Raw genomic sequence first — 13,745 nt, 5'->3', positions numbered from 1 at the left:
CTATCGAAATGTTATCAAATATTATTTATAGTAGAAAATATTAAAAATATTTCAAAATAATTTAGCTGAATAACCCATTTACTGGTACATTTAGTATGGGCATGCTATTGGGCCGTACACCAACACATCCATCGTAGCCAACTTCACCTCGTATTCGCGTTTGATTACAAATTTGGTGAGCAATTAAGAGTATAGGCTGTGTAGTCGTATGAGATTTTTTAATTGAAAAGATAAAAGCTATTGTCCCCAAACAAGGAAGATTTATTAAAAAGGTTTGGTTTTTCATTGGAGCAGGAATGACATATGACCTAAGACAACGGCATTTTTTTTTTTAAGTGGCCGACATCCACATAGATTAAAATATCATTTAAATTGGTTGACTAAAATTAGATCATTATTCATACTTCCGAGTCCCTACTAGTATGAAAAATTTAGCATACACAAAGGCCTTCTGTGGAGAAATCTCTTCATAGCTTTCTACTAATGTATTTTCTCTCATTCAGTTCAGAAACGTGCACCGACGTTAAATATCTCACTATACAAGGGCATTTTGCGGATAAATCTCTTCATAGTTTTCTACTAATTAATTTGTTTTCTTTCATTCACTTCTCTGTTCAGAAACGTGCACCAAGGTTAAATATTTCACTATACAAAGGCCTGACAAATCTCTTCATAGTTTTCTCCTAATTAATTTATTTTCTTTCATTTACTTCCACGTTCAGAAAGGTGCGCCAATGGTTAAAAATCTCTCTGTACAAAAGCCTTTTGCAGAGACTTCTCTTCATAGTTTTCTCGTAATTGATTTATTTTCTTTTATTTACTTCTATGCTCAGAAACGTCGGCCAAAGGTTAAATATCTCTCTTTACAGCCCTTCACACTGATGTTTCGTTGTGAATTACCGATTCAAGCGTGTCCTTCCTGAGTCAATCCGTAGAGCTGTCGGTGTTGTTCAGTAGGTCAAGATTTATTGGAAAAAATTCGCTAAAAAGAGCTCGTGAAGGCTAGGCTGATAAGATCTTTTTTTAATGGAAGTTATAAATTGGTGAAAGTTATAAGGTTTCGTTAAAGGGGTTTGGTTTGTAACTTTGTATTTAAGTTATGGATAATGAGCGACAATGTAGAGTTCAGAACATCATGCATGATGTTATGAGAGTATTGACATTTTCGTGAAAATAACTTATTCGAGTTAGGGTTAGTAATTAGGTGAAAAAAAAAAAGAAATTGTTGATTTTACGTATAATGTTATGGCATCGTTAATATCATATTCAAAATGGCCTATTAGTTTTGTGCACTAAGAGCGTTATATTTAGATTCGAAGAATTCTTTTGAATTGCTTGTGGCATGTGTTGGAAAGTAAGAGGTTGACAAAACGAAAGAGTTAAGAGAGTTATTTGAGTTGATGTATTGTGGGATGTCGGTGGAAAGTAAGAGGGTGATAAAACAAAAGAGTTATGTGAGTTGATGTACTTTGATGTTTGTGAGATTATAGATGTTTTTTTTTTTTTTTTTTTTTTTTTTTTTTTTTTTTTTTTTTTTTGAAAAATATGAGTTTATTTTATAAGAAAGAAAGTGTTAATAGAGAAGATTTTAAGATTTTTGTAATATTTTTAATGGAAGATTCGCAGTGACAATAATGGTAAGTAATAACATTCACAATAAAATTTTATTTTAGTAAGGAATATATGAACATAAATTTCTCATCAACACCCAAATTTTATTGTTCATTAATAAATAAACTGGAGTACAATAAAAGTTGGATGAGGTGCACCTGAGCTTGCACAAGGCAAGCTACAAGCCTCAGGTGATGAATACAAAGTGCCCAGCTGTTGCGAATTTGCTGCTCCCATAAAACTGCGTGGTCCCCTCAAAAGTACATTGCTAGCTGACTTTAAGATCTAATTTTCCCTCTCAAAACAACCTAGATATTTCTGCAACTTTGGGGATGTGCTCCTTTCCAAAAACCCAAAAAAACCCAGAAAGGGTTTTCCCTAGTTTTGATCTACCAAATTCGACCCCTTGGGATTGACCTAGTTTTTCTACACTGCTCACTCACTTGGCCGCTCAAAACTACCGAAAAAATTCTGTAAATTTAGGGTTGTGATCCTTGTCAAAAACCCAGAAAAACCCAGAAAGGGTTTGCTCTGGTTTTGACCCTCCAAACTCGACCCCTTGGGGATTTGACCTCCTCCAATGTTGTAACTCACTGCCTGTAACTGGAATTGCTATAACTTGCTGCCACAAAGTCAAGAAACCTCCCCAAATCCGACTCCCAACAATTTCCCCACAACCCAGCTCCCAAATCCTCTTGTTAAGCCTCCTTCCAAGTGGCCCCCAATAGTGATTGCGCAATCCTGAGTGAGGATGACACAAGCCCTTTAATCAGCGGCTCAACCTGGGTCTTTGATTGGAATTCTTGTTGTAATCTCTCCTCTCCTAAGTGGAAACTCAATGTGAATACCTCCAACAACCTTCCCAACTGAATTCCCTGACTCCCATGCTCCACCAAACACATAGTCTCTCCCACTGCATCCCTAGTTGCTCCCAAACTACATCCTTGCTAGCCAAGGCAACATACTCCACTATTGGGTGATATTCTCTCTGTCTCCAATGGGAAAGAGAGCCCTCCTAGGGTGGCACTAGAAGTCCACCGAAGAGAGGGATGAACTTCACTCCTTGGGAAGCTCTTGTGCTGAACAACACTTGTAGCTTAGCTAAACAGCCAAAGCAACAATGAAATTCTCAAATCATCAAAAGGCCCCAAATTCTTCTCACTTCCTTCTATTTATTCTTGCTCCCTTGGGCCCCATGTGGTTCCCATCAAATATTTCGATCCCCACTTAGGAAAATTGAGCTGCCTCTAACGGGTGCATATTTTGGGTGGGTGAGTGGCCCCCACAATCCACTAAAAGGCACATCGACCCCCCTTTCTCCTAATTTCTTCCATCAAAATTGCATTAAGCTAAAATAACAAAATTTCCCAAAAACGGTTTCTCCTCACCTTGGGAAAACAATTAGGAAGGACATTACAATCTCTGAACATCTTTGTAATCTTTGTTTATGATGCAGGGTTACCCCTACGCATACCCACAGTATGCATAAACACAACTGTCCCAGGTAATTGACTCTCAAAGGAGCCAAATCTTCATAATATCAAATGGTTAAGGCCCCTTTTACAGTTCCTTTATATCGGAACTCAATCACCCCGCTTTAAACCCTCTATCAGGACTTTCCCTCAATAACCCTTTCTCCTTCCTATTGGGATTCATTAACTCTTCAAAACCTTTATATAACGTTATAAACCCTTAAACTATACATATGCAACCTTTCCCTTTTTCAACCTTGGTAACATATGTATTTAACTCACAAAACCTTCATTCGGTGCTAATTCCTTATAAAAGCCTTTACAAAGGAAAACGCTCCCCAAACATAATTTTTTCCGCCCTTCCATACGGCTTGTGCACAGATTTCCAGGCTATAATTCTATCGCAATCGGCTATCGGCACTGTCGCAGGTCATATTACACAATACACAGAATTACATTGAAATCTCTCTCCGAACACGGTTAGCGGATTTCAAATATTATATATACGTCACTATAAAGTTGTCGAGTCCGCCTTCTTCGTTAACCTCCCGCTGCGTCAAACCTCCGAACTACGATAAGCGACCACGCCGATCTCCAATCACCAATCGGCTTATCACTATCGGCGTATCGGCGTATACATTGTACGACCTCTGCCTCTTAAAACCGTTGATAATGCGATTTGCGATTAGATCTGGACTATCGATCCGACGATCCAGGATCCATCGCATTACTGCTATCGCTCCCCTCTATGGTTGGAACTCTTCACCTATAAATCACCGATCTGATCAAACTTCTGGACTCGATAAGGATTTAGGCCAACCTTCATAATATTTCAAGTCTGACACTTGATTCCGACTGTGTTTTTCATCATTTGTTAGTGTAATTGAGTTTTCTTCTTACGGAACTTAAACTGTATAATAAGCTTCCCGATACGGTATTTCACCTTTCTGATTCGATCTCAGGTGTTGATCTCCGCAGATCTAACGGTTCCTGAGCATCAATCTTCGCTCCTCCACTCGTTCCTTTTACTTAGAATTTACACTAAGTCTTCAATTTTGCTATGGTTTTACTCTTCTTCAAAGGTTTCGACCTGCTGCTCTTTCGCTGCGCACTCTTCCTCCTGAGCTTTGGCATTGATCCCTTTATGGATCCAATGATTCTCCAAATCATTCTCTCCTCTGTGTAATCCTTCTAAACTTTGTCTGCAACCCTGTTACAGAACTTACAACCTCATATATCATTCATTCATTAACACTCATTCTACATACCAACATAGTTATGGAATAATCTATTTTTATATAAATATGAACAAATGATACATATCGAGACTTCTCGGTCTCGCACAGGCCTGATCTTCGATATCTGTGGCCTCTATTCATTATTTGTCTGTAGGCTTAACATTCCAACCTGCTATATATTTTCCTATTCAACCTCTCCAATCTCTCCATTTCTAACCCGTGTCTTTGCCTTTTAGGCTTACATTTATACAAAGGATTCTAAAACCAATTTCTGGTTTAGATCCATAGATTCCTCAACAAAATCTCTAAAATCTCTTTCAAATCCACAAAATCATGAACTAACTCCTAATCTAGGATTTACAATCAATTCTTAATCCTCTCATCAATCAACTATCCTAAATCTCTCATGTTCTCCTACATTCGAGAACATTTACAATAAATCCTCACAATATTCAATTAAATCTTATTCTCATTAAAATCACTCGAAACATTAAATAATTACATAAATCCAATACTTGGAAAACTAACTTCTTTGAAACACAAGACCCCCTTATTTCTACTAGAATACAATGATAATGTTGAGCTGGATGCTCCTGCATCAGACTCCCCATGTAAGAAAATTTATGACCACCTGGTCATAAGTCTAGATAATTGTTTCCTCCTGGATCCCAAACTTTATTTTGTAATCTGTCTTTGCTTGTCAATTGTTCCATTGTTGCTGTTTTTTGCTGCTATTCTCCAGGTCTCCATACCTTATGCTGTAATTCTCCACTTTCTCTGCTTTCATAGTCTGCTACTGTCTTCCTCTTGTTGTCACTCCTCTCCTTTCTTGTTGTTATCTTCTTCTAAGACACTTTCATCATTAACCTTCTTATTAGTTCAATCTCTCTGTCCAGTATATCCTCAGTTTGCTGATTGTCTTCAACTCTTGATTGCTGAACTCTCATTCTTGCTTGTTCTTCACTTATCCTAATCGCCTCCCTTTCATCCTTACCCTCTTCTTCACTGTTATCTTGCACCTTTTTTGCTGCTACTATATTGTCTTTCAGAACAATTTCCTGCTTCTGTTTTCTGCACCTGTCAACTTCTTCTTGATTATTATTTATGATAACTTCTTTTTCATCCTTCTTCAGTAATTTATCCTAAACATTTATCCTCTCCTCTTCCAACTTTCTCCTTTGAAAGTCTAATTCTCTATATAACTCAATGATTTTACTTGGAGTGAACTTTGGAAATTTTACACAATCTCCCATTGCTTCATTTGCTATTGACCCATCATCACATGACTAAATCTTTCTTAACAACCTTCAATAGATGTTCTTCCTCTTCTTCTTTCATTTGGCTGTCCACTTGTGCCAAATATGTTCCAGTTTCTACAGCAAAATCTTCGGTCATAAGACAATCATTATAATAAAAAATATAAGGCTTCTGTACCTCTTCTTCCTTTGGCAACACTTCATTATGTTGCTCTGATCTCTCTGTCAATTACTCTGTCAGCACATCAATATGTTGATTCAACCTCAAAGGACTCTTGAGACTGTCAGCTAGTCTCTCATTCCAATCGTCTATTTCAATGATATCTTTCAGTACTTGTCCACTAGAGTGAACTGATCCTTTTCCAGTCTCCTTTTCATATTCTGCTTCAAAACTTTCATCTTCTAGAAGGTATTCTTTCACATCTTTGACAACTTTAAAAGACTGCCTATCTTCTTCCAAACCTGCAATCATACACAAATCATTAGTTTTAAAAATACAAGACCTTTTGGTCTCACTTGATGCTTTAGTCATCAAGTCTTCTAGCTGCTTCGAATCATTCATATGATTCAACTCCTCTAGCTCTTCATCACTTTCAAAAAGTAATGGTCCACTTTCTGGTTCACATATTGAAACTTTAACATCTTCTTTAGCATCTCCCTTTTGCTCTAGCTCAACTCTTTTGAGTTTCTCTGTCTCTAATTTGGCATCTAAAATCTATTCAAGTTCCCTTAGCTCCTTTATTATCTGCATGTTCACCTGTTGATTCCTCTTCTCTTGTAGTCTTTTCCACTTCACTTTCTTTCTCATGACATAACCATATTTCTGGTCTGCTTCATTTCTATGCAACATATCCATTAACATTTTAAGCTGAACAACTATCTCAACCTTCTTCCTCTCATATTCTTCTTTACTTAACTGTCTTTGTGTGCCATTTGCCTTCGCATCCTTCTCCTTTTGTCTTCTACTGTAGTCTCTTTCAGAACCTCTGCTATGACTGTCACTAGTCATCATCCTCTCCATCTCTATGAGTTCCTCACTCATTCACTATGAGTTGCACTAAAATCTCCACAACAGCAAGTCTGCCCTGCTACCACTTACCTCACCAAGCTCTCCTCACCCAGTCTTTTGGTAAGAAATTGGTTCTCTGTCTCTGGAACCTCCTTTGAGCAATTCTCTTTGCTCCTTCTAGGCTTCAACTCATCTATATCTTCTAAGAACACAATTTTCCTCTTTATCCAATCTCTGTTGGAATTCCTCAAGGTTCTGCCACATTTCTACTTCCACTTAGAAACTTTTACCAACTTCTCTTGTCTCTTAGCGATTCTACCCACATCCGTTTTGGAATTGCCTTTGGGAGTTGTAATAATACTTTTGCTTCAATTCAAAGACTACCACTTTCTAATCTTCAATCCTATTAAAATAAAACCATATTATCTTACCTTCAAGCTCTCTACCTGATCTTGTCCTCCCATTCACTTGCACTTTTGAATGGACTGTCCTTCACTAGCCTTCAGTTGTATCTTCAAGCTTTGTTACTTCAAAAACTTACAAACATCCCTCTTACAGTTTAACTATTGTAATCTTGCTATAAAATTTCACTCATTCAATATCGGCTAATCATTAGACAAAACTGCATACCTTCATCTACCTTCAGGATCTCACCATTTCTACAAATCTGTTTGAGCAGATCTTCATGCTTCCACTGTACAAATCTTTGATATTCAGCTTCTGTCAATCAGATTTAGAATCTGATTCTCTCTTCCAATCCTCCGGCTTTATCTTGGCAAAGCTTAACTATCAGCAACAATTCCTTCTTTGCTGAGTTTTCTTCTACTCAGAAATCCTTAACAATTCCTTCCATTACTGCTTCTTAAGGCTTGATCTCCTTCTGTATGATTTCATAAGCATTCTCCATTCACCCTTCACATTCGAGTGAATCTCCATTCTCCAACATCATTGTGGATTCTTTATGTTCCTGCAATCTCTTCTTAATTTTGTCTTACCTGCCTCTAAGAACTTAATTGTTCTTCCCATTCTCCCAGTTGTACTCTGGTTGCTTAACTGTCATATTAGAATCTAATCTCCCTTGCCTGCATACACATCTTTCCAAATATCTCTGTTCTAAATTCCTTCAAAGAAACTTTCATACATAATTGCTTTGTTCTGCCTTATACCAAATTGTTCATTTATAATTCAACTCTGATACCAAAATCAAAAAAGTTACCCTTGCGCATACCCACAGTATGCATAAACACAACTGTCCCAGGTAATTGACTTTCAAAGGAGCCAAATGTTCATAATATCAAATGGTTAAGGCCCCTTTTACAACTTCTTTGTATCGGAACTCAATCACCCCGCTTTAAACCCTCTATCGAGGCTTTCCCTCAATAACCCTTTCTCCTTCCTTTCGGGATTCATTAAGTCTTCTGAACCTTTATATAATGTTATAAGCCCTTAAAATATACATATGCAACCTTTCCCTTTTTCAACATTGACTAACATATGTATTTAACTCACAAAACCTTCATTCGGTGCTAATTCCTTATAAAACCCTTTACAAAGGAAAACGCTCCCCAAACATACTTTTTTCCACCCTTCCGTATGGCTTCTGCACATATTTCAAGGCTATAATTCTATCATAATCGGCTATCGACACTATCGCAGGTCATATTACACAATGCACAGAATTACATTGAAATCCCGCTTCGAACACGATTAGCGGATATCAAAATATTATACATTCACCACTAAAAATGTTAACCTCCCACTGCGTCAAACCTTCGAACTCCGATAAGCGATCACGCTGATCTCTGATCGTCGATCGGCTTATCGCTATCGGCGTTTCGATGTATACATTGTCCGACCTCTGCCTCTTGAAACCGCCGATAATGTGTTTTGTGATTCGATCTGGACTCTCGATCCGACGGTCTAGGATCCATCGCATTACCGCTATCACTCCCCTCTATGGTCGGAATCCTTAACGTATAAATCGCCAATCTGATCAAACTTCTGGACCCGATAAGGGTTTAGGCCAACCTTCAAAAATATTTCAAGTTCGGCACTTGATTCCGACTGTGTTTTTCACCGTTTCTTAGTGTAATTGGGTTTTCCTCTTACGAAACTTAAACTGTATAATAACCTTCCTGATACGGTATTTCACCTTTCCAATTCGATCTCAGCCATTGATCTCCCCAGATCTAACGGTTCCTGAGCATCAATCTTCGCTCCTCCGCTCATTCCTTTTACTTAGAATTTACGCTAAGTCTTCAGTTTTGCTATGGTTTTACTCTTCTTCAAAGGTTTCGACCTGCTGCTCTTTCGCTGCACACTCTTCCTCTTGAGCTTTGGCATTGATCCCTCTATGGATCCAATGATCCATTATGATCCTCCAAATCGTTCGCTCCTCTATGTAATCCTTTTGAACTCTGTCTGCAACCCTATTACATAACTTACAACCTCATATATCAATCATTCATTAACGCTCATTCTACATACCAACATAGTTATGGAATAATCTATTTTTATATAAATATGAACAGATGATACCTATCGAGACTTCTCAGTCTCGCACAGGCCCAATCTTCGATATCTGTGGCCTCTATTCATTATCTGCCCGTAGGCTTAACACTCCAACCTGCTATATATTTTCCTATTCAACCTCTCCAATCTCTCCATTTCTAACCCCTGTCTTTGCCTTTTAGGCTTACATTTATACAAAGGATTCTAAAACCAATTTCTGGTTTAGATCCATAGATTCCTCAACAAAATCCCTAAAATCTCTTTCAAATCCACAAAATCATGAACTGACTCCTAATCTAGGATTTACAATCAATTCTCAATCCTCTCATCACTCAACTATCCTAAATCTCTCATGTTCTCCTACATTCGAGAACATTTACAATAAAGCCTCACAATATTCAATTAATTCTTATTCTCATTAAAATCACTCAAAACATTAAATAATTACATAAATCCAATACTTGGAAAACTAACTTCTTTGAAACAAAAGACCCCCCTATTTCTACTAGAATACAATGATAATGTTGAGCTGGATGCTCCTGCATCAGTTTAAAGGTAAAGCTTGAAGAAGGTTAAGGATTTAAGAGGTAACAATGGTTGTGAGTACTCTTTCATAACTTGTATCGGAGTTTTCTTGTGAAAATCATGGGCTTATTTCATAAGAAGGAAAGTGTTAACATAGAATATTTTAAGAACTTTGTCATGTTTGTTGAAAAGAAAAGTTCAAAGAAGGTTAAGGATTTAAGAGGCACAAATGGTTGTGAGTACTCTTTCATAACTTGAAGTGAACCATGATGGAGAAAGCACAATGAATGAAATTGGATGTTGACCTTTGAGATTTTTTCCTAATTATTTTTGCATTGAAATGGTTGCTACAAAAAATTATTTGACCATTAGATCATGCATGGAGCTCGCATAAAGTTGATGGAAAATGAAGTGGTAATCTAGTATGCATGAATGTGCACAAACAAAAATGCTCATGTGTTCTTAGAAATGTGCACTTGTTCCCTTATCCTATAGACTCATGTTTTGTGAACCACCACATACACATGCTTTATTACAAGCATACATTCGTTAGTAGTAGAACAAATGTGTTCTAAAACAAGTGTGCATTTTTTTATAAAATGTATAGTGCTAAGAGACCCATACCTAGTGCTCAAAAGTGCTAATAGTATCTATATACCTATTTAGAGGTAAATGATTTCCTTCGGAGGTTAGTTGTGGTGGTTCAAGATGTCATTGTTGGTCGTAAAAGCCCAAAATATTCCTTGATGGACTAACTCTTGAGTTTGATCCCCTAATCATATTGAGTGTTCATAGACTCATACTTAATATTAAAAATATCATAATAATGTTGACTATTTAGACTAAGGATACTCTCAACAGGTCCCCTTTGGAAGTTAAAGATATCATTATTGGCATTAGATGCCCACAATAATCTTTGAGGACATAAGGCCTTAGTTTCCTCTCTTAATCATGTCCAAGGAAGGAATACCTATGCTTAGTGCTCAAATCTCCTAATCATACCCATATAGCAATTTAAAGGCCAAAGATCTGCTTGAGATGTCATCTATGGTGGTTTGAGGTGTCATTGATGACCCTTGAGCCGTATTGGATTTTAAGCATCAACACAAGATCCATTGCATAAAAAATACTACACTAGCAATTGCATAACATGAAAGAAGATAGAATTAAATTGCATTGAAAAATGTCTAAGTAGCTAAAGATATCAATTTGAATTACTCATAAACTTTTGTGTGTATTATTGCTTGACATGAATACACTTAAAGAACTCTCCTCTAGAGAAACCAATGTGTAGTAGGTTGGATTTTTATAGTTCATGCCAATGGTAAATAAAAAAGCATTTTTCCCTAATTAGCTAGTAGCATAAAATTAAGGTAGGACATGCTAAAATAGAAAGCGAGTCTAAAGTATAGTTGGGTAAATGTAATTGGAGTAAAACTCAAGTTATAATTGGAGTCAAGATTCCCTCATGCAGCTCCTAAATCAAATATAGCAAGAAACACCTAAAAGTCAAAGGATAAGCTTGGTAAGTTAATGGATAAGTTTGTGGATAAAGTAGTCCCCCAAAATATAGAAAGCTAGTCTAAATATAGTTGAGTAAATGTAATTGGAGTAGAAAACAAGTTATAATTGGAGTCAAAATTCCATCATGCAAATGCTAAATCAAATATAGCAAGAAACACCCAAAAGTCAAAGGATAAGCTTGGTAAGTTAATGGATAAGGTTGTGGATAAAGTAGTCCCCCAAAATAAGGGAGGGAATGTATATTAGAAATTAAGGACCTTAGGGATAAGATAATGCACAATAATGGAGATGAAATAACCATAAATTAATTAATTAATTATAAATAAACATTGTCTAAATAAATTAATTATAAATAAATTATATTTAAAAATAAATCCAAATGGTTTATTCAAATAAATTAATTTAAATGAATATCCCAACTAAAAAATATGTTGTTATTTATTCTATATTAAATTTATTATCTAGTTATTAATTAAAAAATTAAAAACTGTTAAATTAAAAATAATATAATACAGTAAAACTATATAGTAAAAATAAATATTAAAAAAGTGAGGTGTAAAAATAAATTATTAAGCATAAAGATTTAGATTTGATAGGTGTACTCTTTATTAAATGTTATGACACTTGGTTTGGTATTTCATACAATAAAAATTCATTTTCATAGATATTTAGATTTGATAGGTGTACTCTTTATTAAATGTTACAATGAAAACTCATTTTCATAGATATTTAGATTTGATAGGTGTACTATTTATTAAATGTTATGACACTTAAAAAAAATAAATTGTCTTTTAAATAAATTTGTTTGCAGACAATTCAATTTTAAACACAGTGAAATTAATCATTTCATGTAAATGAATTAATAAATTTTTTTTTTTGCTTTTCAAAATATTTAGTTTAATATTTAATTGTTAAAATCATTTTTTTAAATAAAAACAAAAACAATATAACCTAACCGGTATAATAAAAAATGGATTTAAAACCAACTTATATATATAAAAAAACAATATAACCTAGCAGGTATAATAAACATATAAAAACAATATAACCTAGCAGGTATAATAAACTTACAGTTGAAACAAACTTATATAAAAGAAAAAGTGTAAAAAAATATAACCTGCTATAATTTATATAAAAAAAAATACAACCTAGCAGGTATAATAAAAATACAGTTGAAACAAACTAATATAAAAGAAAAGTGTAAAAAAATATAACCTGCCATAACTAAAAAAAAATAGAGTTGAAACAGACAAATGTAAAAAAAATTCTAAGATGAAAGTGAAGTAGAAATATGTGCATTGGTACAAAAACAAGAAGTGAATAAGAGAAACGTTACTAGTCTGTTTAAAATTTGATTTAGATAAGTCAGGAGAGAAATTAGGATTCTAATATTGAAATTATATTTGTAATATTTTTTGAGAAATTATATTCGTAATATTTTTACATCTGGACACCTTGGTGCCAAAGCATTTCCAACCGCCAACAGCAGCTCAACCATAATTACGAAAACCGGCGGAAGATTCTCTCTCTACAATTTTTGAAGAACACAAAACCCTCCATATAGTGGCTTTAACGGGTTCAGCATATCAACCTGAATGTCCAACAATTTCACCTGAATTCTAATGAGAGCATTATACATTTGCTTGACTTTACTGTCCAGTGCAGCAATCCCTTTATCAAAATCTGCCATGCATTTCGTCAGTGCGTCCACTAACTCTTTCACCTCTCGATGATCTTTATCGCCTTCTGCTGCTTCTCACCAAAACATCTGCATTTTCTAATTCATGCAGTACACAATAATAGGTTGTATACCTGCTGTTGTGATTCCTGACCCTTTCAAACAAAGTGCGCAGGCGGGAACAGCGCTTCTCTAGCACTCGGGTATTACCTCGTCCGTGAAGAGATGGCCTCGGCAACTCGACTGAGAGGGCCTTGGCTACTGTTTTAAGTACAGAGGCATTAACCTCGTTGTGATTACGCATATCCTCTGATAAATCATCCTCCGATCTACTTACTCCTGAATAACTTGAGGAGGTTATAACCTCCTCAATATAAACCATTCCTCTCGATCTGGAAGTAGAAGGATTGCATTTGGCATTCACATTGGTGATGGCACCTCTGCACACCGCCAACATATTGGTTACTTTTACAAGCGGGCTCTGATTCTTTTTGTTGATGTCCATCGCTGCTTGATCCACAGAGTGAGTGGCGCTTTGAAGCAACATCTTGTAATGTCTCACGTCTGCAAAGTTATCGCTAACGACATTGCACATGTCAAGAAGCTTCACTGTGTCTTCCAGGGCGTCGTTAACCCACTTGGAGTTGGAATTAGCGAGAGTGAATGTTGGCATATGCGGAGAGAATGACATCCAGAGAGGCAGTGAAACCTTGCGTGGAATGATTGCTTAAACGATCAGCAGACTCGAGGGCTCCCACGGAGTTCTGATCATCTGGAATATTAAGAAAGGGGTGGACTCTCTTTGCATCGCTCTTGTGCAGTGCCCTTACAAGTGTGAATGGAGCCATTCTTGTATTTCTAGTCCATTGGTTGCCACTGAAACCCCTGAAATCGATGGATCGATGGAGATGAGAAGAGAAA

The sequence above is a fragment of the Pinus tabuliformis genome, chromosome 3_1, assembly GCF_031772625.1.
Source record: "Pinus tabuliformis cultivar Carrire ecotype Pingquan chromosome 3_1, CPIR1, whole genome shotgun sequence".
Taxonomy (NCBI): Eukaryota; Viridiplantae; Streptophyta; class Pinopsida; order Pinales; family Pinaceae; genus Pinus; species Pinus tabuliformis.
Note: the sequence above shows the minus strand (reverse complement) of the source record.